Below are 27,368 nucleotides of genomic sequence, written 5' to 3' on the forward strand. Positions count from 1 at the left end.
TCACCACCTTCCATCTCCAGAACTTTTCATCATTCCAAACTAAAACTTGGTACCCATTAAATAATAACTCCCATTTCCCCCTCCCTTTGAAACCAGAAAAAATGCCTGTCACCATTTCAGCCAAAAAATAGACAGGATTGCATCATTCTGGGCACTTTATTTTGATGACCAGCAATCTGGGGAGATGGGGTTTGTATGGCCAGTATCCACGGCCACCATTATAGCCATCTGGCCCATGCAGGTTCGCATTAGATTTGGACAGATGGTAATAAAACAAGGGAGCCAAGAACTGGTGAGCCATTAGCTTTAATCCTAGCTTGCACCCGGCGGGCAAGTAAAAACACACACTGGGCTCAAAAACCCACTCATTCAGTGCTCACAAAGCTACTGATTTATCTGAGTTTCCTAGAATCAAAGGTTTCTAGCTCACCAGACTATTTACCTCTGTTCCCCAACTCCTTCCTTCTCCCTGCACAAACTCTGCACAAACTGGCTTTTCCTTCAGCACTTTGCCATCTTGGCTGCTTCTCCTGGCCTTCAAGTGGCCTCTCTCTGCTCTCCTCTCTGCTCTCTCCTCTAATGATAATCTCAGGAACCGAGAGCGCAAGCTCCCGGTCTGCCCCACTTTATAATGCAGAAATCAAAACCTTTAATCCAATATACAAAATAGGGAAGTCCCTAATACAAAGTCACTTATCTGAGGCATGATGGGATTGTACCACCCCATATCAAAAAGGGTGGGAAAGGCTTAGTCCTAAAACCAAGCCCCAGGCTACAAGGATCCTGCTTGCCCACAGTCGGCCCCCAACACACATTAATACAATCACGCCCATCCCAAGCAATCACCTGGGAGACAGGCTTCCACGTGGGCAGCACTATCTTTAACAAAGTGAGCATAATATATTTTATCTGCCCAACTGGGTTACATCCCAAATCATCTTAACACTCTTTTCCCAGCCAACCTTTTTATAAGGGGAAGGAAAGGGTAGGTAAGGGTTTCAGGACTTCAAAGGAGAGTTACTCAGGTCATAGTCAAGGGACTTCCTGTCCTTGGAGCACAAAGGCTTTGCTTGCAGACCCCCGGGGCACAAAGGTGGGTCACTCTCAGATCTCATTAGGTCACGTTGGCTGGTTCAGGAATCCCAGATCCTGGAACAAAGCTTTTGCTTGCGTTAACCATTATGCTCACTGACCATAAGCAAAACCACCATTACTCAGGCCAAAATTTAAACTCTTGAGTTCCCCTATCACTTCACCCTCGGCAACCACCGTTCTACTTTCTCTCTTTGAACTTGACCCCTCTAGGTGCCCCATATACGTGCAACCATGCAATATTTGTCTTCTGTGTCTAGCTTGTTTCACTTAACTGCTTTAGGGTAGTTTGCGGAATAATTGAAAACGTGCCTGTGACAACTCCAGCTTCAGGTCAGCATGTTGTAGGTGCGTAGAGATGATTGTGGATGATGACCGTCAGGACAGCCCCATCTGTCCCCGAGGTCTTCAGCCAGAAGGAAGATGACAGAAAGAAGGAGGGGCCTCACTTAATATGTGCAGAATCCAAGCCAGGGCAGGGAAACAGCTTGCTGGAGGGTCGATGCTGAAAATGGCCCTTCCTCCCCCCCACCCCACCCCAGCTGCATGGTGCTGTGGTCATGGATCCTGACCACGGGCCGTGAAATAGAAGCTAGTAAGACTGTACTGTCACTAAGGTTTCACTAAGAACAATGGGACTGAGTCACCGGATACGTATCAAGGCGGGACAACACAGAAAGGCGCAAACCCCTTCTCCTTACACCCTGCTCACCTGCTTGATTGCTCGTTGACAGAGTTTCGCTTGAGCAGTTGCCCAGGGCTTAGCTATAAAAACCTGAACCCCCTCTGAGGGCTGTGGGCCTTCCCCTGCCGGCTGCCATCGGGTGCTGCCCCTGTATGCAAGTAGAAAAGGCGTCATCTGCTCCATCTGGCTGTCCTTGTGGTGTCTTTGGGATCTCAAAACAACATCAGATCAATTTTTCCGGATGTGGACCTCCTGTGTTACCTTTTCCCAGGTCACATAGCCATCCAGTGATAAGGGCGGGACTCCAAGTCAGTCTGCCCTAAGGCAGGCCTTGGGATTGATGAGAAAACCAGGGAGGTCTCTTGTGCATTCAGTGCCACTGCCTGACATTCCACCATTAGGACTTCATTCCTCTGGTTATGAATGGTTTTGTTTCCCAACTCGTACACATCTATCTCTCCTCCTGTGTATAAGACCTTCAGAAGCTGGGGCCCTTGCTTATACATCACTGTACCCCTTGAATCTTGAGGGCAATGCTGTGATCAACACGTAGTGGCATTAACTGTTGTGGACAGCGCCCTACTACAGTGCAAGTCCTCCTGGGACATGTCTATGTTCATTCGGAGCCCCTGACACCGTGTCTCTTCAAACCAGAGGCCTCTTTTCCCAATCCTGCCTATGCCTGGGCCAGAGAAGCCAGCCAGGGGAGCCTAGGGCTTCCCTGAACACTGCACCAGAGTCACCGAGCCTTTGTGTGTCAAATTCCTACCGCCGCTGAAGCAGTCACCAAACACTTAGTGGCTTAAAACACACTCACACATTTATCATCTTCTATTTGTGAGGTCTGAAGCCTGACATAGGTCTCCCTGGGCGAAAATCAAGGTGTCAGCAGGACTGCGTCGCTTTCTGGAGACTCTAGGGGGCAACCTGTCTTCTCATCTTTTCTTATTCCAGAGGCTGGCCAGCACCCCTTGACCTGTGGTCCCTTCCCACCCCCAAAGCTGGCAGCAAGGAGCTGAGTCCTTACATTGTATCACCCCAACTTCTGCTTCCTTCTCGGAATCCTCCTCTGCTTCTGTCTTCCAGTTTTAAAGGCACTTGTCTTGGACTCACTCAGATACCAGAATTTTTACGTTTTACTTTTCAGGCCTGTTCGTTAGCAACTTTAATTCCCTATCCACTACCCTTGCAATTTCCAACCTTTTCTATCTCATGGCACACATAAACTAATTACTAAACTGCTGTGGCACACACACACCATATATATATATATATATATATATATATATATATATACACACACACACACACCACACACACGCACACACACACGCACGCACACACACTTTTTGCCAATCTAACAACAAAAAGGATAATTTTGATTAATTTACAAAAAAAATAGTAATTACCTACCTTTTTTGCTCCAAAGTTACTTTTTTTTTTTACAGGGACAGAGAGAGAGTCAGAGAGAGGGATAGATAGGGACAGACAGACAGGAATGGAGAGAGATGAGAAGCATCAATCATCAGTTTTTCGTTGCAACACCTTAGTTGTTCATTGATTTCTTTCTCATATGTGCCTTGACCATAGGGCTATAGCAGACCAAGAAACCCCTTGCTCGAGCCAGCGACCTTGGGTCCAAGCTGGTGAGCCTTGCACAAACCAGATGAGCCCATGCTCAAGCTGGCGACTTCGGGGTCTCGAACCTGGATCTTCCTCATCCCAGTCTGACGCTCTATCCACTGTGCCACCGCTTGCTCAGGCTAGACCCCTGTGGGTCTTGATGCAGATCATGGTGGCAACATTTATTTTTGGTACCAAGAATTAACCAATCAGATGCAACCTTATTATGTGACACAACCAATAAGATGCAATTCTATTTTATGACCTATATGTTTATGATTCAAGACACGTCAGTCACACTGGATAGCTATTACTGGTTGTTGTCCCTTTTTTTATTTGACAATCTAAGGGAAAAGAGGTCAGTGCCCTTCCCTAAATAGTCAGGCACTGCATGTTTTAAAAATTCTTGGCCCTGGCCGGTTGGCTCAGCGGTAGAGCGTCGGCCTAGCGTGCGGAGGACCCGGGTTCGATTCGCGGCCAGGGCACACAGGAGAAGCGCCCATTTGCTTCTCCATCCCTCCGCCGTGCCTTCCTCTCCGTCTCTCTCTTCCCCTCCGGCAGCCGAGGCTCCATTGGAGCAAAGATGCCCGGGCACTGGGGATGGCTCCTTGGCTTCTGCCCCAGGCGCTGGAGTGGCTCTGGTCGCAACAGAGCAACGCCCCGGAGGGGCAGAGCATCGCCCCCTGGTGGGCAGAGCGTCGCCCCTGGTGGGCGTGCCGGGTGGATCCCGGTCGGGCGCATGCGGGAGTCTGTCTGACTGTCTCTCCCTGTTTCCAGCTTCAGAAAAATGCAAAAAAAAATAAAAAATAAAAAATAAAAATAAAAATTCTTACAGCACACCGGTGGGAAATCACTGCACTCCCTCAATATTCTGTTTGCCAGATGACATAACACACTCAGAGGTTTCGGGATCAGGATGTGGATATTGTTGGGGGAGCAGTATTCCGTTTCCCCACCTTAGTGCCATGCAGGTTCCTGGGACCCCTGCAGACAGGGGTGCAGTCACGGTTTGTGGTTCAGGAGTCTGCACTCGACACCTGGGCATTGGGAAGGCAAGGGGCTCCACAAACCCATTGGCTTCCAAAGGGGCTTCTTCCCTGACATCCTCCACAGCGGCGCCCTCCTCCTCCCGTGCAGAGGAAGAAGGCCTGGAGCAGGGCTGGGCAGGCCGTAGGTGGGTGGATTAAACCCCGTCTGATGGGTGTGTGTATGTTTGTATGTGGGAGGTGAGAAGTGGGGAGGCAAGCAGGGTGTCCAAGAGGAGAACCCAGCTTCCCGGTGGGTTCTCTAGACTCCCAGAGACTTTCCTTTCTGTTCTGAGGACCCTGTGCCCCCTGCTCAGCTTTGTGATGTTGATAAGACCCCTGTGGGTCTTGGTGCAGCTCATGGTGGCAACATTTGTTTCTAGGTGTGTCTCTCTGAGATCCTAAAATACCTGCACTCTGAGTCACTTCGGGGTGGTGAAGAGAGGTACAGGGGGCCTGCTGCAGCATGCAGAGGCCGCCCAGGTGGAGAGGGGATGTCTCAACAGGCCGAGAGGAGTGAATTGTCATGATAAGAACTGGAAGGTGACTCTGATGATCTGGAATGAGGAGGGCCCTGTTTAAAACCCTCAGGCCCCTACTGCTCGCAGGGTAAGTGCACGTGCTCATGGTCTCAGCTCAGGCTTACCGGCATCGCCGAGAGAGTCAACCTCGATGTCAGGCAGCCCATTTTGCCAGTGAGGAGGTGGAGGCCCTGAGAGTTTCGGCACCTGTCCCAAGGTTCCTAGTTCAGCAAGGGTGGGAGCAGCATTTGAGCCCACATTTTCTGCCTCCAGTCCTTGTGCCTTGCTCACTGCTGCGCACGCGCTGAGGTGTACCTAGCCAGGAAGGGGTCTCACCCCTGCCCAGCAGAGAACTGGGAATAAGACAGGAGGGAGGAAGAATGGGTTCTCCCGCTGTGGGGCCAGAGCTTCGGTGTTTCTTCCCTTCCTCAGAATCAGGGCATGTGACTAGTTTTAATTGAGCTCTTGCAAACTCACCCTTCTGGTTTCCACAAAGGAAACAGAATTAACTGGGTGGGTGGGAACTGCTAAGAGGCTGCCAGGGGCCCAAATGGCCCCCATTAAAGTGAAAGAGGAACTGGCCAATCATACAAACCCACAGGCATTTCCTGACTTGAGGAAGAGAAAATAAACTCTGGGCTACCAGAGTCCCCACACATTCAGGTGCCCGGAAACACACACCCTCACAGCACATACATGTGTGCACACCCACCCTCACAGCACACACACATGCATGCACACCCTCACAGCACACACACATGTACACATGCATGCACACCCTCACAGCACACACATATGCACACGTGCATGTACACCTCACAGCACACACACATGCATGCACACCCTCACAGCACACACACATGCACACATGCATGCACACCCTCACAGCACACACACATGCACACGTGCATGTACACCTCATAGCACACACACATGCATGCACACCCTCACAGTACATACATGTGTGCACACCTACCCTCACAGCACACACACATGCATGCACACCCTCACAGCACACACACATGCACACATGCATGCACACCTCATAGCACACACACATGCATGCAAACCCTCACAGCACACACACACACATGCATACACACCCTCACAGCACACACACATGCACACACACCTTCACAGCACACACACACACATGCATACACACCCTCACAGCACACACATGCACATACACCCTCACAGCACACACACATGCACGCACTCCTTCACAGCATACACACATGTATGCACACACATCCTCACAGCACACATACATGCACGCATACCCTCACAGCACACACACATGTATGCACACACACCCTCACAGCACACACAGCATGCACACCTTCATAGCATGCACACCTTCATAGCACACATGCATGAACACATGCATGCACCCTTCACAGCACACACCCTCACAACACACACATGCACACTGTGTGTATACATGCACACACCCTCAAACACAAACATGCACACATACTCTCACAGCACATACATGCACACATGCATGCATACCCTCATAGCACACACATGCACACACATCCTCATAGCGCACACATACACATGTGCACATGCACCCTCAAGCACACATCAGCGGTGTGTTCATGTACCGCCCTTGCAGACAAGCTCACAAATGTATACATGCACCCTCTCCCTCAAGCTCAGCCACGCAGCCTCACACTGAACCATGCACTCACACTTCAAATGTTCCCTCACACCTATGTGTGAAGACACATGCTTACAATACACACCCAGACACCAATACACATCTATGCTTCACCCTTCCACAGGCACAAACAGGCACAGTCAACATACAAGAATGCACACTCAGCCACACACATGCACAATTATACAGATTCACAAAAGCATATGCACATACATATTGATTGAGCACCTAATATATGCCAGGGACTGTCTATATACAGACGCACAGACACATATTCAAACATATCCACACACATATAGGTGCACACTCAAGCATACCCACAGTCACAAAGACAAACACATAGATAAGTGCGTGCGTGCATGCACACACACACACAGGTAGACAACAAATACATACAAACTGCCCTCCTCACATACATCTAGCTTTGGGGTTTTTCTTCAGCTTTATTGAGATATAACTGATCACACAGTTTGATTTCTCAATAAGCAAACATGTTTCTAGATAGTCTTATCTTGGTGGCCTCTTCTTGCAGCCCCTTCCTCATCCTTTCTCCCCTTCCTCTCCCCTCTCCTCCCCCTCCTCTCTTCTCCCCTCCCCCCTCTCCTTTCCTCCCCTCCCCTCTCCTCCCCTCTCCTCTCCTCCTCTCCTCTCTCCTTCCCTCCTTTCTTCTCCCCTCCTTTCTCCTTTCCTCTCTCATCTCTCCTTTTTTCTCGTAGTTAATTTGAAAAACAGATAACTCATTCTCATGGATCAAGAATCCAAAACTAAAAAAACATCACAGTGAAGGCATCCCTCCCACTCCTCCTCCACTCAAGTGGATTGGCTCTATGAACTTTTTTAAAGTTTGAGAGAAGAATACTTTAAAAAAAACTGTTGGAATGTAAGTTTGGTTGGGTAGGTAGAATTTTATTTCAGCTGGTCAAATTCTTATGCTCTGGGAGGACCTGACAGATTTTTAAAAATAATAAACTTAACACACCATTCTGCTTTTTCAAACTAGATATATGTAAATGACAGAGGTAGAATTTAATGTCATTAGAAAACAAATGACTTCCAAGTGCAAAATCAAGTCAAAAGATAAGATATTTCCTTCCCTGGAAATAATTTTAACAGCATTCCCCCGGTTCAATAAAGGGCAGAGAAGTCGATGGGCCTCTGAAGCCAAGTCAGCTTCCTTTCCCCTGGCTTTGTCAATCCCTTCCCTCTTATTTATGGGGCCGCTGGACAGAAAGCAATTCTCTGATGTCAGTTCCAAGTCAGAATGCCTTCCCTCCTTCCTCCCCTCCCCTCCCCTCCCCTCCCCTCCCCTCCCCTCCCCTCCCCTCCCCTCCCCTCCCCTCCCCTCCCCTCCCCTCCCCTCCCCTCCCCTCCCCTCCCCTCCCCTCCCCTCCCTTCCTTCCTTCCTTCCTTCCTTCCTTCCTTCCTTCCTTCCTTCCTTCCTTCCTGTCTCTCACTCTCTTCTTCCTCCCCTCCCTACTTTATTTTGATCCCTTTGACTTGTAGACATAAGAATGTCCAAACTCATAAAGAATTTTTGTAAGATTTTATTTGAGCCAAACTGCCAGAAAGCAAGGTCTCAAATGCTCTGGAGAATGACAATTTGCGGTTTCTTTTATACATTTGAAATTAAGGAAGGGAACTAAGGAAGATTACATGAAGCTGAGAGAAAGCTAGGCAAATATCATTGTTCATTCAGGCAAATATCAATCTTTTTTTTTTTTTTTTTTCATTTTTCTGAAGCTGGAAACAGGGAGAGACAGTCAGACAGACTCCCGCATGCGCCCGACCGGGATCCGCCCGGCACGCCCACCATGGGGCCACGCTCTGCCCACCAGGGAGCGATGCTCTGCCCATCCTGGGCATCTCCATGTTGCGACCAGAGCCACTCTAGCGCCTGAGGCAGAGGCCACAGAGCCATCCCCAGCGCCCTGGCCATCTTTGCTCCAATGGAGCCTTGGCTTCGGGAGGGGAAGAGAGAGAGACAGAGAGGAAAGCGCGGGGGAAAGGTGGAGAAGCAAATGGGTGCTTCTCCTGTGTGCCCTGGCCGGGAATCGAACCCGGGTCCTCCTCACGCTAGGCCGACGCTCTACCGCTGAGCCAACCGGCCAGGGCCAAATATCAATCTTTTACTAAATAAGTGATATGGCCTGGGGTGTGACTACTCACCATGACCTTTGGAATTTATGATCAGGTCACCCTGTGAGGGTATATTCCTTAGAAATCCTTTTCAGCCACAGACTTCATGTTTCAGTGGCGACTGTGATAGTGGGGCGGGTGGGGGAGGGGATAATCCCTTCAACATGACCTCCATTGTGCTACCCCCACCCGGGATCCTCTGGAGGACCCCTCCGTGGCAAGGACAGAATGCCAATCCCTGGTCTTCCCCTTCACAGCCTCTTTGCTCTGACTCCAGCTTAGCCCCTCAAGCCCTGGGGCTGATAAATAAGTAAATAAAAATAAAACACTGGGCCCTGGCCGGTTGGCTCAGCAGTAGAGCGTCGGCCTAGCGTGCGGAGGACCCGGGTTCGATTCCCGGCCAGGGCACATAGGAGAAGCGCCCATTTGCTTCTCCACCCCTCCGCCGCGCCTTCCTCTCTGTCTCTCTCTTCCCCTCCCGCAGCCAAGGCTCCATTGGAGCAAAGATGGCCCGGGCGCTGGGGATGGCTCTGTGGCCTCTGCCCCAGGCGCTAGAGTGGCTCTGGTCGCAACATGGCGACGCCCAGGAGGGTCGCAACATGGCGACGCCCAGGATGGGCAGAGCATCGCCCCCTGGTGGGTAGAGCATCGCCCCCTGGTGGGCGTGCCGGGTGGATCCCGGTCGGGCGCATGCGGGAGTCTGTCTGACTGTCTCTCCCTGTTTCCAGCTTCAGAAAAATGCAAAAAAAAAAAAAATAAAAAAAAAAAATAAAAAAAAATAAAAAAAAATAAAACACTGGTCACTTTGACCTGACCTTGGTGGTGCAGTGGATAAAGCATCGATCAGAAATGCTGAAGGTGGTGGCGCAGTGGATAGAGCGTCGGACTGAGATGCGGAAGGACCCAGGTTCGAGACCCCGAGGTCGCCAGCTTGAGCGCGGGCTCATCTGGCTTGAGCAAAGAGCTCACCAGCCTGGACCCAAGGTCGCTGGCTCCAGCAGGGGGTTACTCGGTCTGCTGAAGGCCCGCAGTCAAGGCACATGTGAGAAAGCAATCAATGAACAACTAAGAAGTCGCAACGAGAAACTGATGATTGATGTTTCTCATCTCTCTCTGTTCCTGTCTGTCTGTCCCTGTCTATCTCTGCCTCTGTAAAAAAAAAAAAAAATGCTGAAGTCACTGGTTTGAAACCTCGGGCTTGCCTGGTCAAGGCATGTGAGAGAAGCAGCTACTATGAGTAAATGCTTCCCGCTCTTCCCTGGCCTTCTCTCTCTCAAAAACAAAACAAAACAATGCGCTGTGGACCTGGGCGTTTCCCCACTTGTCTAGAGTTAAGGAGCATGTGGGAAAGTTGAGAATAAATGAAACCCAGCTCAGAAAATCCCTAGTTTGTGATTTTCAGAAAGTCACTCCCCCATCTGAAACTCAGTTCCTCATAGATAAATTGAGGGGCCATCTCATGGAACTCCGGGGCAGGTCTCAAATTTCCCTGATGTGGTGTTTGGTGTTTCCTTGGGAAGGGCTCTGCAAACTCTGGGAACCTTGTTTGCCTCATCCCACACTCCGGGAACCTTGTCCCCCTCACCCCACACTCCGGGAACCTTGTCCCCCTCACCCCACACTCCGGACACCTTGTCCCCCTCACCCCACACTCCGGACACCTTGTCCCCCTCACCCCACACTCCGGACACCTTGTCCCCCTCACCCCACACTCCGGACACCTTGTCCCCCTCATCCCACACTCCGGACACCTTGTCCCCCTCACCCCACACTCCGGACACCTTGTCCCTCTCATCCCACACTCCGGACACCTTGTCCCTCTCACCCCACACTCCGGACACCTTGTCCCCCTCACCCCACACTCCGGGAACCTTGTCCCCCTTACCCCACACTCCGGGAACCTTGTCCCCCTCATCCCACACTCCGGACACCTTGTCCATCCCAGCCCAAGGTCTCCATTCAGTCAATACGTGTGCATTGCATGTCTCTTGTGTGTCAGGCAAGTACTGGGGATGTAATGTAACAAGACAGAGGTGGCGATTGACTTTTAAGGCATGTTGCTAAATAAAAATTATCTCCAAACAGTTATAAGTGCCATGCAGGGGACATACAGGGATCCTGACCCAGAAACATTTCATCCAGGGATTTGAGTCAGATGTGACAATTGGAAAATAGTTGTCTTTTCCTGTGTGTTTGCAGGAGTTCCTTGTCTATTTTATTTATTTTTAATTTTTTTTCTTAGTTTTTTTTTTAATTTTTTATTTATTTACTTTTTTAGATTTTATTTATTCATTTTTATTAGAGAGAGAGAGAGAGGGAGAGATAGAGAGAGAACAGGGGGAGGAGCAGGAAGCATCAACTCCCATATGTGCCTTGATCAGGCAAGCCCAGGGTTTTGAACTGGCGACCTCAGCATTCCAGGTTGACGCTTTATTCACTGTGCCATCACAGGTCAGGCTATTTTTAAATTTTTAAAATTTTTTTAAAATTTTTAATTTTTTTACAGGGACAGAGAGAGTCAGATAGAGGGATAGATAGGGACAGAGGGACAGGAACGGAGAGAGATGAGAAGCATCAATCATCAGTTTTTTGTTGCAACACCGTAGTTGTTCATTGATTGCTTTCTTATATGTGCCATGACCGCGGGCCTTCAGCAGACTGAGTAACCCCCTGCTTGAGCCAGTGACCTTGGGTCCATGCTAGTGAGCTTTTTGCTCAAGCCAGATGAGCCCACGCTCAAGGTGGCAACCCCAGGGTTTCGAACCTGGGTCCTTCCGCATCCCAGTCCGATGCTCTATCCACTGCGCCACTGCCTGGTCAGGCCCTTGTCTATTTTAGATATCAATTCTTTGTTAGTTATCTAGGTAGCAAATATCTTCTCCCAATCTCTGGTTTGTCTATTAATTTGTTGCAATACCCTTTCTATATATTTTGCCTTTTTTTTAGAGAGACAGGAAGGGAGAGATATGAGAAGCATCAACTCATAGTTGCGGCACTTTAGTTGTTCATTGATTGCTTCTCATATGAGCCTTGACTGGGGGTGCAAGCCAGTAACCCCTTGCTCAAGCCAGTAACCTTGGGCTGCAAGCCAGCGACCTTAGGGCTCAAGCCAGCAACCATGGGTTCATGTCTACCACACTCAAGCTAGTGACTCCACGCTCAAGCTGGTGACCCTGCGCTCAAACCGAATGGGCCCACACTCAAGTGGGCGAACTTGGAGTTTCAAACCAGAGTCCTCTGCATCCCAGATGGATGCTCTATCCACTATACCACTGCCTGGTTAAGCCTGATCAGTCTGTTCTATCTGCAGTCCCACCTCTGTCCCACCCTGACTTCCCACACAGGTGTGAGGCTCTTTCTGGGCTCCATATTCTGTTCCATTGGCCTAATAATCTATCTGAGCACCAACTCTATATTGCAGACTCACAGTTAGAGCTTCATGGTACGTACTGTGAGCTGGTGAGCAAATGCCCAGTCTCTTCTCCCTGCTTTGTCAAAACTGTCTTGACTAAATTTGGCCCTTTGCTTTTCCACATGAATTTTAGGAGCAGCTCATCAAGTTCCACAGAAACTCTGTTGGGCTCTCTTTTGAATTTTTTTGGTTGATTTGAGAATTGTTATTTTATGATGTTGAAGCTTTCTAGTGCTCGCTCTCTCTCTCTCTCTCTCTCTAATCCCCAGTCAGGTCACATATAAGAATCAACCAAAGAAAGCATAAATAAGTGGAATAACAAATCAATGTTTCTCTCTCTCTCTCTCTCTCTTACTATCCCTTCCCTTCTCTCTCTAAAATTGATTAAAAGAAGAAGAATGAAGGAGGAACCGGGAGGAAGGTCTTCTGACCTCAGAGCACTTAACTTGGCACGCTTTAGCTTTCCTGGAAAGTGTGGGAATGTGATTAGGGCTTGCTGAGGATTAAGTTGAGCTCAGGTGTGTGTGAAGCACTTGGAGCAAAGCCTGGCCAGTGGTCAGAGCTATCGTGTTTACTGACCTGCCTTTCCCTGCCAAAATATTTTCAGCATCAGTTATCTCATTCTGATTTTACTTCTCCCACAAACCAGTCATCTGATCCCCATTTTGCGTTAGAGGAAATGAGTCTTAGAAGAGAAGACCTTTAACTAACTCATCTAAGACCTCTAACCTTTAACCCCCGACACCAAACTCCATGTATACAGTCTGTAAAGTGTTTTCTAGCTCATTCAGTCAGTAGAACTGCTAGTTAGATTTTGAGAACTACATGGGTCCTCTCAAAATAAAACAAAAAAGTCCCGACCCAGTGTTGACTTAAATTATTTTTATTTTATTGTTACTGAAATAGGTGTTGACTTAAATTATTTTTATTTTATTGTTACTCGGACACTTGAGCCATTGTCAGAGTTAGTCATTGTTTTCTTTTTAAAAACCTTGTTTTGATGTGCCAAGCAATTTAAACAATGCATTCTCAAATGCATTCTCAAATGCATTTTCAAATGCAATAATGAAAAATGGGAACTAGGCACTTAAGTATATATAACATCGCTCAGTGTATATTTACCGTGTTACTGTAAGCCTTAAAATTAAGCATGAAGTCCTCATACTCAGTTCTACACACCAACCATAAAAACAAAAACAAATCTTCTAATACAAACATAACCACAAAACCAATAAAATCAAAATTAACAACATCAAATTAATGTGACTGATCATGTGTTGCTGAAATCAAGACCCTGATACCAGGTTTAATGGGAGCAGGATAATGTTTTCACATGCTTTATACTTCCTGTGTCATCATATTCGATTTTGATCATGATGAGTGACATCACTTGAGCCATTGTCAGAGCTAGTCATTGTTTTCTTTTTAAAAACCTTGTTTTGATGTGCCAAGCAAACAATGCATTCTCAAATGCATTTTCAAATGCAATAATGAAAAATGGGAACTAGGCACTTAGTATATATAACATTGCTCAGTGTATATTTACTGTGATACTCACTGCTAATGAACTATTACAAATGTGTTCACCAAAGATGATAAAGGCACAATTCATGCTCTAGCAAAAGACCCTCTATGCCCCCTACTGTGGAGCTCCTCATTCCTGAGGCCCTGTGGGGGCCTGATGATTCAATTCTCCCACCACTTTACTCCATGGGTCCCATTGGGACACTTCCTTCTCCCAAGCCCCGAGATGACACCTGGGCTGCTTCCAGCCTCCGGCCTCCTTCAAGTATTCCATTAGGCCTTTTCTTTTCTCATTAGCACGAAACAATTAAAATTATTCATCAGGCCCCATGCTCTGTGTCACTTTTCATGGTGTCAAATTACAGTTTCAATGCACTAAAATATTTAAGAAGCTAATCTCCTAGTCTCTGAAATTGATGTTCGATGCAAATGATCCTGGCAAACTGAAGTTTTGAATTTCTACAGGTAAGATACAGGGTCCTGAGCCCAAGGCTGGGACTCAGGTGACTGTTGCCCTTACAAGCTAAGCCGGATGTGCCTACATCAACTCACCAGAAGTGAATTGCTGTCATACTGGATACAGAGGCACACACTCTGAAATAGAAAGAAAAAAAAATTTTCCCCTTTTTGGTTCCCTTCTAAACAGTTTTAGTGGAGCAACCTAGGGGGTGTGGAGAGCCCTGTTGGAGAAACTCTGGGCTGAAAGATCACTAAGTCTTTAACAAGCACCGGCAGGACCCGCGCTAGGTGCCCAAGGAAAAGCCCTCCACTTCCGGAGCTCAGGACTGGGGGCGGCTCGGTCTAGAGTGGCTCGAGCCTGCCGGCCGGTCGCTCTCTACATCCGCGCTCTTCCTTCCCCAGGAAACAATGGTGGCTCGGACCTCCCAGGCTCTCGCTTCTCCAGCGCGTGGCAGTGCGCCAGGGCGCGGAGGCCACTCCTAGTAGAGCAGGGTGACAGACCCCACCCCACCCCTAGCCCCACCACGTGCAGGCCCGAGGTGGCAGAGGGCCACCGTCACCAGGGATTTTCTTTTCTTTTCTTTCTTTCTTTTTTGCTGGTTTCAGGCTTTTTTCTGCCTGAGTGAAATGAAACAAACACCCCCTCTGCCTCCCGGCCACCAGACACGCACGCACCGGCACTCGAGCCCTGGCGCGGCCGCCTCCCGGCTGTCTGTGTCCGGGGCGGGACCCTCTTTGCATAAATAGCTGCGGGCCGCGCAGAGCCGGGAGTGCGCCGCCAGCCGCCGAGCGCTCGCCGCTCCCTCGCGCCCCTGCCCGCTGCGCGCTGCCCGCTGCCCGGGAGGAGCGCCCAGCGCCCGGCCGGAGCGCAGGCGGCACACCCTGCGGGGCTCGGGAGGAGGTGGCGCGGCCGCTGTTCCGACAGCCGAGGGCGCCGCGGAGGCCAGGAGCCGAGGCGCGGTCCATCCCCGAGCGCGCCCAGCTTTTGCGAATCAGGTGGGTCCCGCGGGGCGCCGCCCGATCCCCTCGAGGCTGCGAGCGAGGCCAGGCCCGGAGGCTGCGGGCTGGCGTGCGACCGGAGGGGGAGAGAGGAGCCGCTGTTCCGGCCCAGCCGGGTTTCTGCCCTCGCTGTGTTACTGCTTTTGTTCTCGTCGCTGCCTTCCAGATCGGACCCCATCACTGTCCCCATCCGGTCCCTGTTGCAGCCTCTGCCCAGCCTTCCAGACTGGGGCCGGGGAACTGCGGATCGAGGTCTCCGCACCCGGTCCGCGGGGAGGGGCGGAGAGGAGAGGCTCAGGGGCCATGGGTAGGACCACCGAGGACGTCTCGAGAGCAGTGAGGGGTCTGCCCCGACTCTGGGGCAGGAAGGAGGCACGGCTGTCGCCCGGGACGGATGGGAAGAGGGAGCATGGGCGGTATAGGGAAGGGCGCATGAACTCCCGAGCGCCGGGGCGCAGGGGAAGAAGTGGGAGCTCGCAGAGCCCAGCACCGAGCCAAAACCCCGGCACGCGGAAACTTTCAGACTTCGTAACTTTGGCAGCAAGGAGCCTGCTTCATTAGGGTGATGGGAGGTGAAAGGATCCCTTCAGCTCCTCAAACAACCCCATTCTCACCCGAAAGAGACACCACACCACATTTGAAAACGGCAGAAAAACAGCTAAACAGAATTATTGCACAAACTCTTGAAAGGCGTCCAAGAAAGTAAAATGGAAAAAAAAAAATGTCAGGCTCAGGGAAGAGGATTCCCCAATCTTCCCGCTGACCCGCGGGTAGGCAGGAGGACCGCGCTGAAGGTGTCTGGGCCACTCCTCCGCACAGGAAGGGGCCCAGACCCAGGAGGCTGGTTTTGTAGCTTCGCGTGTCCTTTGCCTTCCTCCTGGCTCCTGAGCAGGCCTCGTGTTGCCTCCTTCATTCACCTGGAAATAGGTGTGTCTCAGGAGGCTGGAGATACTGGCAGGAACCCTGGCCTTGACGCCTTCCAGCTAGGAAACGCTTTTCCAAACACAAACTTAGTTTCCAAGCTCCGAAAAATTCGGAATACTGCTTTGAGTAAGGAAACGCCAAGGTTTCCAGGGGCTCCTGTGTGGAAATGGGGGTGGGGTGGGGGAGAGAGTAATGAGATTTGGTTATTCTTTTGCATCTTCGTGCTTCTTTGGCTATACTAAGCGCTTGTTTGGAGCTATCTATGGGTATACCTAGCTTTCCTTAACAGATGGGGGGCAGGTGCAGGTACGGGTTATTGTTACAAGAAACAGGTGCTCAATGACTGAATAAGGCAGGGTGGAAACAGAGAAACAGCCCCTAGGGTTTACGGGGTCCTGGAGATTTCAAATTGTGTCCCTAGGACCCTAGCTCGAGGGCCAAATGGTGGGGGAGGGGAGCCGAGGGGGCAGGGCTCTGACCTTCCCTCTTTCAGACTGAACCAGTTCAGTTCTGCCTTTAGCTCTTCTATAGTCTGGAGAAACGGAGTCAGGAGGTGTGCAAAGTGATTTGGGCAAGATCCTCCAGTAGCTAAACCTTAGCCCCTAACTTGCAGGCCAGGGGTACCTGTCTGTGGCCGGTTTGGCTCCAAGCAGCCATTTAAAACTCCAGCTCTTAGCCCCAGCTCACTTGGACCCTAACTCCGGAGACCCAGGGCTGCCTTCCTAACTTCTGGGAGAAAAAGCCAGTGAGTCTCATCCTCCGAGCTTTTCCAGGACTTTAAGGGGACCTTCACATGTGGGTTTGTTTCACAGGCTGAGGTCAGAAAGAATCAGGTTCCCCAGGAGCCAGACAGCACTGGCCCTGCCTTAGCCCTGCCCAACAGGGTAAGGTGTAGGTATCATTAACCACTTTCACAGTGGAGGAAGTACCTTCTGTGGGCACTCAATTCTTAAATCACACCTAGGTTTGAATGCAGCTCCATCTGATTCTAAGGTGTGTGCTCTTCCCCTTAAATCACCTCTCTTGATGGCTAGAAAATGGCTAAGGGACAAATGTCAAGATGGGGACAAGGTTTGCACATAACTTTGTACAATCTTGCAATAGAGGCTAGCCACGTAAGATATATATCTGGACTCTTCTTGTATTATAGAAGTTTTCTTGTTCTTAATATCCATGACATTACAGCTGACAAACAAAAACTGGTATTTCAGATCTGTTTTCTGAAATGTTTTAAGCTAAAATCACATGCAAGAATTGACTTTGCATGTACTAATTTTTTTTATTATTTTTTTTAATTTTAATTTTTATTTATTCATTTTAGAGAGGAGAGAGAGAGGGAGAGAGAGAGACAGAGAGAGACAGGGGGGAGGAGCTGGAAGCATCAACTCCCATACGTGCCTTGACCAGGCAAGCCCAGGGTTTCGAACCGGCGACCTCAGCATTTCCAGGTCGACGCTTTATCCACTGCGCCACCACAGGTCAGGCCGCATGTACTAATTTTGACACCTTTTAGATCTGTATGAAAGTGTGTTGTGTTGAAGCAGCAAACCAATAAGTGTTGCATTTTGGATATTTAGTTGTTGGTTTTTTAAAAATTATTTATTTATTTATTTTTTATAAAGGAGAGAGAGAGAGAGGAGAGAGAGAGAGAGAAGGGGGGAGGAGCAGGAAGCATCAACTTTCATATGTGCCTTGACCAGGCAAGCCCAGGGTTTCAAACCGGCGACCTCAGCATTTCCAGGTCAACGCTTTATCCACTGCGCTACCACAAGCCAGGCTGGATATTTAGTTTTATCTTTAGTTAAACACCACCTGGTGTATTCATTTATACCATCTAATATATGACACACTATTGTAGTATGTATAATTTTGTGATCTTTATTTCCCTTTGTATTCATTTTAAGCATCTAAATAAATTGCTGTATTGTGCTTAATGTAAAAAAAAAAAAAAAAAAGATGGGGACAAGGGTACGGGGAGAATGACCGGAAGGGGGCAGCATTAAGTGGGAGGACTGGGCACTTATCTAAGTGCATTCATAGTATAAATGTTTTATTTGAAATGAATGTTTTTGCTGTATTTTCATTTTAGTGTTTATTCTATAGATAATTTAAAATTATTTTATTTTTCTAATTTTTAAAATATAATTTATATACAATAAAGTCCACAAATCTTCAGTATTTTAACAAATTTTTTTAAGAGAGAGAGAAACGGGAAGGGAAAGAGATGAGAAGCATCAACACATAGTTGTGGCTTTATTCAATTTTTTTTTTTTTTGTACTTTTCTGAAGCTGGAAACAGGGAGAGACAGTCAGACAGACTCCCGCATGCGCCAGACTGGGATCCACCCGGCACGCCCACCAGGGGGCGAAGCTCTGCCCCTGGGGGTGGGGGTCGCTCTGTTGCGACCAGAGCCACTCTAGCGCCTGGGGCAGAGGCCAAGGAGCCATTCCCAGCGCCTGGGCCATCTTTGCTCCAATGGAGCCTCGGCTGCGGGAGGGGAAGAGAGAGACAGAGAGGAAGGAGAGGGGGAAGGGTGGAGAAGCAAGTGGGCGCTTCTCCTGTGTGCCCTGGCTGGGAATCGAACCCGGGACCTCCGCACACCAGGCCGACACTCTACCACTGAGCCAACCGGCCAGGGCCTAGTTGTGGCTTTTTAATTCCTCTTTGATTGCTTCTTATATGTGCCTAGCCAGTGACCCTTCGCTCAAGCCAGCGACCTTGGGCTCAAGCCAGCAACCTGGGGCTTCAAGCCAGCAACCTTGGGCTCAAGCCAACAACCTTTGGGCTCAAGCCAGAAACCATGGATCATGTCTATGATCTCACGCTCTAGCCAGCAACTATGCTCTCAAGCTGGTGACCTTGGGTTTCAAATCTGGGACCTCAGCATCCCAATGTTAATTTAACTCTCTATCGACTGGGCCACCACCAGTCAGGTATGTTTAACAAGTTTTGACTGTTGTTTGCACCAGTGTAACCAACACCAAAAATAAGATACAAAACATTACATCATCCTAGCAAGTTGCCATTTCCAATTAATTGTCCTTCTGCCTTTCAAGTAACCACTTTCTGAATTTCTCGCCATTGATTAATCTTGCCAACTCTTGGGCTTCACATAAATGGCATCACACTGTGTGTCTCTTTCATGTCTGTCTGGCTCATTTTGCTGGACATCGTGTCTTTCACATTCATCTGTGTTGTTGCATATATGAGTAGTTGGTTTCTTTTTATTGCTGAACAATATTCCATTGCATGGATGTGTCATAATGTACTTACTCTCTTATTAATGGACATTTGGGTTATTTTCAGTTTGGGCTGTTATTTCCTATAGAATTCTTTTGTAGACATTTGTTTTCACCTAGGAGTAAAATAAAACTGGGTCACAGGATACAGCGGTCCCTCGTCTATCACAGTGGTTAGGTTACAGAACCCCCCACAATAGGCAAAAATCTGCGAAGTAGCGACCTTATATTCATTTTATTATTTATATATAGTTTAAGGCTTTATAAACCTTCCCCACACTCCTTTTTTTTTTGTATTTTTCCGAAGCCAGAAACGGGGGAGGCAGTCAGACCAGACTCCCGCATGCGCCGGACCAGGATGCACCGGGCACGCCCACCAGGGGGCGATGTTCTGCCCATCCAGGGCATAGTTTTGTTGTGACCAGAGCCACTCTAGCGCCTGAGGCAGAGGCCACAAAGCCATCCTCAGCGCCCGGGCCATCTCTGCTCCAATGGAGCCTCGGCTGTGGGAGGGGAAGAGAGAGACAGAGAGGAAGGAGAGGGGGAGGGGTGGAGAAGCAGATGGGCGCTTCTCCTGTGTGCCCTGGTCGGGAATCGAACCCGGGACTCCTGCACGCCAGGCCAACGCTCTACCACTGAGCCAACCGGCCAGGGCCCTGCACTCTTATAAACCTTTTCCACACTGTTATTAACCTGTCTCACACTTATTTGCTGCAAAAATAATTAAAATAATAAATATATAAAAATACCTAAATACCGCAAAATCCCACGGTACAGCAGAAGATCTGCAATAAAAAATGAGATGCTATATATGGTTTAAAAATCCGTGATCCAGGGAGACCATGAAAAGTGAACTGCGGTATGGTGAGGGATGACTGCTGTCATTTTGCATTCCACAGCAAAGCGTGTTAGACTTGTGATTATTCCACATCCTTGACAAGAATTGGTGTTGTCAGTCTTTTTTATTTCGGCTGTTTTAGTGACTGGGCAGAGGTATCTCATAGCTTTGGTTTTATGATGAAATCTTAAGAGTTGTTGGAGAAGACAAGATGAGCAGGGGGCAGAATAGGAGATAGGATGATGGCCTGGGGGCCACTAGGAGCCATGACTCAGGAGGGAAGGAATCAAAAGGTGGTTGGAACTGTGACTTTAGGAATAGGAATGTCTGCCTCAGGAGAACTTTCTCTGTATCACCTGAGATGTGAAGACCTGGTATTTGTACACTGTAAGCCAGACAAGTTCATCCAGACTCGTGGCTTTAAATGCTACCTCTCTTAGCTATCGTCTCTATCTCCAGTGCAGATCTCTGTTTTGGGGCTCCCGGCTCACAGGTGCAACTGCCGTTTGAGCATCTCTCTCCTTGGAGGTCTGAAAGGAACTACAAAGTCAGCAAGTCTGGGACAGAATTCATTATCTCGTGTTAGCTTTCCGCCGTGGGTCACTGGATGAATAATGGTATCACTAGCTGAGAAGAATGTTTGGGGCGGGGAGATAATGAATTTAGTTCCGTGTTAAATGGTGCGGAGCAGTCTAGGAAGATAAGGGCTGGAAAATGCATTGGGCAATTTGGAGATTACTGAAGGGTATACTGAGTTTCGGTGGAAGGCGGGGCAGGCAAGCTAGATTGCTGATAGGCAAGAAAACAGTGGGGATGGTGAGTGTATTTAAGTCTTTCGAAGTTTGAGGTCAGGAGAAAGATTAAGCTACAGCTGTGTAGGAGGACAGGATGAAGGAAATAGGTTTAGGATGGAAAAGATAAGTGAGATATGGGCACAGGGGAAGGACTCAGTGCAGGAGAGGGAAGGGTTGGCCAGTGGAACAAGGTGCGAGAGGAGCAGGAGGGAATAAGGGAGGGTTGGCTCAGAAAGAAGGGAGGATGTCTCTACCTCTGAGACTAGATGTGAGTGATGAAGATCAGAAAGTTCATCAGATACAAAATTCTCTGTTGGCTCCCCATACACACAAATCTTAATCATGATGTGAAAGGTTCTTCACCATCTGCTCCCTTATCTCACACTTATAGTGTGTATCAGTTACCTTGGTGCAGCTATGCTGCATAACAAATAACTCCCAAGTCTGAACTTATGACCACAAAGGTTTATTCATTGTCCACATTGCATGACAGCTGCAAGGCAGTTGCAGCTGCAGGGTTTCTGTGGCTCTGCTCCCAGTGCCAGCCAGACAAGCTCTGCTCCATTGGTCTTCTCACCCCGGACCCAGGCTGAAGCAGCTACTTCTGTCTCATACATGTCCATCCCTCCTCCCTTGTGAGCTGCTGGAGCCAGAGGGCACACGGTTCAGGACCACAGCACTTTTAACTTGACCCACTCTGGTGGGTAAGGGTCGCTCTGGAGGCCCGCTGCCTGAGTTTGCATCCTTAATGGCTGTCGGACCAGGGGCAAGGCACCTCACCTTGAGCTGAGGCTGACAGGGTTGCTGACAGGAGCTTTACTTTCACTTCCAAGAGAGAGAGAGTCCAGGTGGGTTTAGTTTGGGAAGTCAAAGAGTGATGCAAATTTGGTCCAAGGACTGAAAGCAAAGGGATCATCATTTAGCATAATAACCCAGAATTAAGGTAGAAGAGGGTAATGGGGGATAAATGGTGATGGATGGAGACTTGAATTGTGGTGGTGAACACAATGCAATGTACAGGTGATGTATTATAGAACTGTACACCTGAAACCTGTATCATTTTATTAACCATTAAAAAACATTTTTATTTGCTGATTTCAGAGAAAGAGGAAGGGAGAGAGAGAGAGAAAGAGAGACAGACAGACAGAAACATTATTAATCTGTTTCTGTGAGTGGCCTGACCATAAATCAAACCAGAAACCTTTGTGTATTGAGATGATGCTCTAACGTCTAACCAACCGAGCTGTCCAGCCAGGGCAATGCCAATAAATTCACTGAAGCCCCCCAAAATAAAAGTCCTTCAGTTCTGAAAAGAGGAACTAAAAGTGTCATCTGAATCTCCAGCCAAAGGGCTGATCTGTTCAGCTTGTCCAAACCCAGGGTGAAGGCCACAGAATTCGGCCGCCTGCCGCCCAGACTTGAGCTCCTGGAGTCATGACACTATTTTAATTGCCAAATAGCATCTTAACAAGGAACGGTGTTGATGGCGGCACCGTGGAGATCGGAGGCTTAGTGCTCACATTTCTGAGCACCCAGGAAACCCCACGCGAGCATCTTCAAGGGAGGTGGGTGGTGGACGTGTTTCCTGTGGTGCTCTGAAGCTATGTGTTCTTGGCGGGTGAATGGCAGGGAAGAGCATGGAGTTGCCACTTGGGCCAGGTCCTGACTGGGAGAGGGGGAGGTTTGAGGTGGAGGAGGAGAGTCTGGGAAGTCTGGAGGAGTTGAATGGTGTCAGGAAGTTGGGTAGGGGGGATGCGCCCTGGGAGAGACAGCTGGTAGCTATGGGTCCTGGGAGAAACAAACACAAATAAAATTATTAGAGTTCCCTACACTAGTTGACGGTTTGAAAAGTGAGGACGTAGATCCATCTTGCTTGAGCCTCACAGAAACCCCGTGAGGTCTGCAAATTGGGAATTCTTTCCCATATGGGGAAACTGAGGCTTAGAGCTTTAATGTTTCTGCCAAAGTCTTTCAAGAATGAAGCTGCAGACGGAGGCAGGAGAACCTCGTTCTGACTCCAAACAGTGTGGCTTGGAGACGCGGGTGGGGTGCCGGGGAGCGCAGGTGGTTTCGAAGGCGGGGGCAGCTGTGGAGAAGTCACTGAGGCACAGATCCACGCCCAGCCCAGGACAGGGCCCCTGTCTGGCGCTGCTCAGTCAGAAGTCAGCCAGAGAGTGCGCAAAGCAGCAGCTGGAAGAGGCGGTGGAGAGAGAGGCCAGGTCTTGTGACTGGTTAGTATAGTTAACAAACACGTCTCGTTCCATCCCGGTCTGGGAGTCCTCGCCTTTAAGTGCCCTGGACTCGGCCCCTCGTAGGGTTGGGACACTGAAAAGAGCTCCGGGCTGAAAGTGAGCTGGTGTTGCCCCACCTCGTGCTGGTGCTGCCCGCGGTGGGAGCTGTCGGAGCCTCAGTTTCCCTGCCAGCCAATGGCACAAGGCCGTGATCTAGCAAACTTCTCTCTGAGCAACACCTGCTATTAAACAAGTTCAATCCTGTAGGAAATGAACATTCACACTAACAACCTCCCAGGGAGGGGCAGCTGTTGTGCCCAGAGGGACCCCAAGGTTTTGGCCCCCACTTGCCATTTTGGGCACCAGAAACTGTGGTTGTAGGAGAGGCATCTGTTCCAGAGATTCATGTCTGAATCAGATATTTATTTATTCAACATTCACTGAGCCACCAGCCGTTCACTCGCTTCTTAACATGACCAGAATGTGTTGAGCTCTCGCTATGGGCTGTGCTGGGTTCCTGAGAAGTAGCAGTGGACAGACACAATCCCTGCCCATGCAGGGGCTAGAATCTTGCTTGGGACACAGGCATTAAACAACCAATTGCACAGCGAGAGTTTTGAAAGACAAGTGCAGACTGGGGTGTCAACAGAGGCTGAAACTTGTCGGGTAGGTGGTCAGGGAGGGCTTCCCTGAGGAAGTGACCTTTACACTGAGCCCTGCTGGAATGAGAGGGTGAAGAGAGAAGTTTCAGGCAGAAAGAAGAGGATGTGAAGACCTATCATTCTGACATGCCCCTGGCTGTTCTGAAATTCCCATGGCCCTGTTGGTTGGTGGGGGACAGAGAGGAGCACAGAGGAGGGAGCACGTCTGGGGCCAGGGGGCAGCTGCCCAGAGGGGTGACTTTGGGTTGGCTGCAGCTGCTGCAGAAGGGCAGCTGCCCTTCTCTCCCCTCCTGTGGTAAGACCCTGAGTTGCCCGGTGGCCCCGAAAGGAACTTGCCCGGCACCTGCAGGGAAAGCCAAGACGCTCTCAGAATCGGGCAGGATTTTCTCTAAGGGGGTCTGCTCCCTGAGAACGGGGAGTGCTCTGGGTTTGCTCTCCGTTGACTAACCTGTGCTTGTCTGTGGTTGGTCTGTTTATATAGCAAATTCTGTTTTTACATGTTAGCCAGGGCTGTGCAAAGGAAGAAAGAATGAACATTCCTATGTGGAAATTCAACTGAGTGCTTAGGAAGTCATTCCCTAGTGTGAAAATGTTCAGTGAACATTTGGGGTTGATATATTGAGAGCACATGAGAAGCTGTCCCGGTCAGCAATCCTGGTTGCAAGCAACAGATGGAGATTCTAGCTCACTGAGGCAGAAAACACATGCATTGGAAGGACTTTTTGTTGCTCACAGTATCCCTGGGACAGCTGGAAAACCAAGCTGGCCCAGACCACTAGAGTTCGGGCAATAAACAAGGCGGTGAGGGGTCTGCACAGGAGCTAATTCTGGATCTTGCCGCCATGCAAATCCTGTAACGTTTCAGCAACGCTGAAGCCTTCCTGCCACTTCTTTAAGGATGCCAAGCTGCTCACTGGCCAGGCCTGGGTCACTGTCCTGCATTCCAGGTCCATCCAGTTTGCTCTGCTCTGGTGGTGGGAGGGGTCTCCTGCTCCAAGCTTATCAGTCACAAAATCCACCAAAGTCACCAGTGATGGGGAAGCCTGTAGTGCCACAGAACCCCACAGATCTAAGGAGAGTCTAAGGGCTGCAGTGCAGGAGGGAAAAGTCTTCTGGGGACCTCTCAGAGGGCTGGCCTGGCCTTAGTCAAGTTATTGAACCTCAACATTCTCATCTGTAAAATGGGTTGACATGGATTTTATAAATAATATATAACTGTCTAGTGCCTGACATACGATACTATTAAATGGCACTACTGTTACTGTTATTAATAGTAGAAATAATAGTAACTTCACTCAGCTGCTAGCAGCACAGTTGTCCTCAAAGGAAGAAAACCCAACATGTGAACATCTATCTAAATTCAGAAGTGACCAGCCTGACCTGTGGTGGCACAGTGGATAAAGCGTTGACCTGGAAATGCTGAGGTTGCCGGTTCGAAACCCTGGGCTTGCCTGGTCAAGGCACATATGGGAGTTGATGCTTTCCGCTCCTCCCCCCTTCTCTCTCTCCTCTCTAAAATGAATAAATAAAATAAAAAATAAAAAATAAAAAAATAAATTCAGAAGTGACCATACACATTTATAAAGAGATTCTATTTGGGGTCCCTTTAAATTTTTACCTCCTCTGGATCCTCACAATATGATTTAATTTATCAAAAATAGGCCCTGGCCGGTTGGCTCAGCAGTAGAGCGTCGGCCTGGTGTGCAGGGGACCCGGGTTCGATTCCTGGCCAGGGCACATAGGAGAAGCGCCCATTTGCTTCTCCACCCCCCCCCCCTCCTTCTTCTCTGTCTCTCTCTTCCCCTCCTGCAGCCAAGGCTCCATTGGAGCAAAGATGGCCCGGGCGCTGGGGATGGCTCCTTGGCCTCTGCCCCAGGCGCTAGAGTGGCTCTGGTCTCAGCAGAGCACCGCCCTTGGTGGGCGTGCCAGGTGGATCCCGGTCGGGCACATGCGGGAGTCTGTCTGACTGTCTCTCCCCGTTTCCAGCTTCAGAAAAATACAAATAAATAAATAAATAAATAAATAAAATAAAAAATAATTTATCAAAAATAAATACACGATGCCCTGACGGGGTAGCTCAGTTGCTTAGGCCTCATCCTGCAGTGCAGAAGCTGCCGGTTCAATCCCCGTCAGGGCACAAACAGGAGCAGATTGATGTTCTTGTCTCTCTCTCTCCCTTCCTCTCTTGCTAAAATCAATAAACAAAATAATAAAAATAAATAAGTACATGAACGAATCACTATCTTACAGACCCTTGATAAACCGTGTTGAAGAGAGTTCTGCAGGAAGAGACAGATCTGTTTAGAGCAGGGGTCCCCAAACTTTTTACACAGGGGGCCAGTTCACTGTCCTTCAGACTGTTGGAGGGCTGGGCTATAAAAAAACTATGAACAAATCCCTATGCACACTGCATATATCTTAATTTTTTTTTTTTTAATAATATTTTTATTTTTTTTTATTTTTTTTATTTTTTAAGGATTTTATTTATTCATTATAGAGAGGGGGGAGAGAGAGAGAGAGAGAGAGAGAAGGGGGGAGGAGCAGGAAGCATCAACTCCTCCCATATGTGCCTTGACCAGGCAAGCCCAGGGTTTTGAACCAGCAATCTCAGTGTTTCCAGGTTGACGCTTTATCCACTGCGCCACCACAGGTCAGGCTGCATATATCTTATTTTAAAGTAAAAAAAACAAAACAGGAACAAAAACAATATTTAAAATAAAGAACAAGCAAATTTAAATCAACAAACTGACCAGTATTTCAATGGGAACTATGGACCTGCTTTTGGCTAATGAGATGGTCAATGTGTTCCTCTCACTGACCACCAATGAAAGAGGTGCCCCTTCCGGAAGTGTGGCGAGGGCCAGATAAATGGCCTCAGGGGGCCGCATGTGTGGGCCGTAGTTTGGGGAACCCTGGTTTAGAGATCCCAGACTTGCTTCCTCAGGGTGGAAGCTTTAAAAAAGGAAGAGGGCAGTTCCTGCCCACGTGATGGGAGGCAGCACCCCCACACACATCCCCAGGAGAGTGAGTGCCGGGACACCCATACCTCTCACTGGAAGGGCCCGGGCTGCCAGAGGGCCTGGGCTAGAGCTGGAGGCCCAGGCCTGCTGCTCAGTGTTTCATGACCAGCTCTTCGAAAAAATGGAAGCCCTGCTAGGTGGTAGTTGCCACTTTACGTAATATTAGTGTTTCCACCATCGGCAGCCTCAAGCCACCACTTGTGAAACTGGGAGCAAACTGTTATTTTCCGCTCTGTCTACATACAATAGGAGTCGGTAAACTCTTACCGTGTCATAAAACAATTAGGAAGCAATGAGTTTTGATGGTTACCTTTGTTCTTAATAGAATTCATTTAGTTGTGTTTATATAATTTAATTTTTAATAATGGCTGCGTAAGTTTATATAATTTAATTTTTAATAACAGCTCTGTTTAACAACTTGCTTGCCAAATTCCTGAAAATTTTAACAATTGGCTCTTGAAAGCCAGGAGGAGCCAACTCCAGCATGCTACTGGCTTGGAAGGTCCTCGGGGACCCC

The 27,368-nt window shown here is 48.9% G+C and overlaps 1 protein-coding gene across 2 annotated transcripts in view; it reads left to right on the plus strand.

Annotated features, from left to right (window-relative positions):
• Positions 1 to 14,896: 14,896 nt before the first annotated feature.
• Positions 14,897 to 27,368, plus strand: part of GGTA1 (glycoprotein alpha-galactosyltransferase 1 (inactive)) — a 68,825-nt gene continuing 56,353 nt past the window's right edge. Inside the window, exon 1 of one of the 2 annotated variants that reach the window (XM_066256336.1) lies at positions 14,897 to 15,139. The gene's annotated coding sequence lies outside the window, so the exon portion shown is untranslated. The remainder of the gene's footprint in view (positions 15,140 to 27,368) is intronic. The other variant, XM_066256330.1, reaches the window with a different exon arrangement.

Source organism: Saccopteryx bilineata, chromosome 2 (assembly GCF_036850765.1).
Source record: "Saccopteryx bilineata isolate mSacBil1 chromosome 2, mSacBil1_pri_phased_curated, whole genome shotgun sequence".
Lineage (NCBI taxonomy): Eukaryota > Metazoa > Chordata > Mammalia > Chiroptera > Emballonuridae > Saccopteryx > Saccopteryx bilineata.